Source organism: Glycine soja, chromosome 18, assembly GCF_004193775.1.
Source record: "Glycine soja cultivar W05 chromosome 18, ASM419377v2, whole genome shotgun sequence".
NCBI lineage: Eukaryota > Viridiplantae > Streptophyta > Magnoliopsida > Fabales > Fabaceae > Glycine > Glycine soja.
This window is the reverse complement of record NC_041019.1, coordinates 30,547,398-30,549,143: the sequence shown is the minus strand read 5'-3', so window position 1 is coordinate 30,549,143 and position 1,746 is coordinate 30,547,398.

Sequence of the window (1,746 nt, the reverse complement as noted above, 5' to 3'; positions counted from 1 at the left end):
TTCAATGGTGATTTTACACCATGGAGATGCAGTGGAAGGCAAAGGAGAAGAGGAGAGGGGAGACACCATCCACTAGGCAATAAGCCATGGAAGAAGGAGCTTCACCACCAAGAATGTGCCTTGGATAAGAAGCTTGAAGAGGATGCTTTAATGGAGGAAAAGAAAGAGAGAAGGGGGGTAGCATGAAATTGAAGGAATAAAAGAGGGAGAAAAGTGGAACTTTGAAGTGTGTCTCATAAGACTTTCATTCATCAAAGTTACAAAAAGTGTTACACATGCTTCTATTTATAGCCTACGTAGCTTTCTTGAGAAACTTCCTTGAGAAGCTAGAGCTTAGCTACACACACCCGTCTAATAACTAAGCTCACCTCCTTGAGAAGCTTCCTTGAGAAGATTCCTAAAGAATCTAGAGCTTAGCTACACACACCTCTCTAATAGCTAAGCTCACCTCCTTGAGATGAGAAGCTAGAGCTTAGCTACACACCCCCTATAATAGCTAAGTTCACCCCCATGCCAAAATATATGAAAATATAAAAGAAAGTCCCTACTACAAAGACTACTCAAAATGCTCTGAAATACAAGGCTAAAGCCCTATACTACTAGAATGGCCAAAATACAAGGCCCCAAAGAAGGAAAAACCTATTCTAATATTTACAAAGAAGAGTGGACCCAACCTTGGCCCATGGGCTCAAAAATCTATCCTGAGGTTCATGAAAACCCCAGGGCCTTCTTTAGGAGCTCTTGCCCAATCCTCTTGGAATCTTCTATCCAATACCCTTGGGGGGTAGGATTGCATCATAAACACCCTTGTTGGGGATTTCTAAGGAACAACTGATGTAATTACTTTGATATCTAATTAATTGTGTTTTATGTGTTCAATGCTTCTTTCAATGCTTAATTTCTGCATGCTCTTGGTCTGATCACCCATTTGTGTGTACAGTTAGGTGACTTTAGCATTGGGAAATGTACTGTTGCCTTAGAACTTGATAGAAGCAAGACTGAATAACCACATTACCAGGGATGGATTGTTGGGGTTTTGGTTTTTTGAATATGCTATTACGATAATGCTATTTAAGTTAAGCCTAGTCTTACAAGAGGAATCTGCGGACGAAGGTTAGGTTAAATTAGTCTAAACTTATGAGGGATCGAGGTTTAGTATTTTAGGCTACAACATAGAACACAAAAGCATGATTGATTAGAGAAATATCTTCATATGCATCAGCTTGTTTGTTAGAAAGACCCAACACTTTTACCTATGGCTGTTAACTTTAATTACTTGCAATTTTACTGTTTTTAACATAGACTTTAGTTTATTTTTGTTTTAACCATTGATTATTAATGTTGTTCCTACAATGCCTTACTTCTGAATAAAACTCTGTCTAATAAGCAAGTTCCCTGAGTTTGATACTCGGATCACTCCGTTTTAATTTTAAATACTTAACGACCTGATGCGCTTTCCGACGAATCGAATTTCCCTTGAACATATTTGTTGAAGAAAAATTGGACAAAAAGTAACTGTAGGGGAAATCCCAACAAAAACCAATCATAAAAGATATCTATGAGGACACTCAATATAAAATTTATGGTCACACACAGTCACTAAAGCTTATCCATGACACCTTCTTTAGTAGGCCAGACATTTGCATAAAACTCCATGACTACTTTAGGATCATATTTAGCCATGGGCTCTGCCAGCTGCGTCCAATGCCTCCTTGCAATTTTCGCCTGAAATTATGTATACTCACC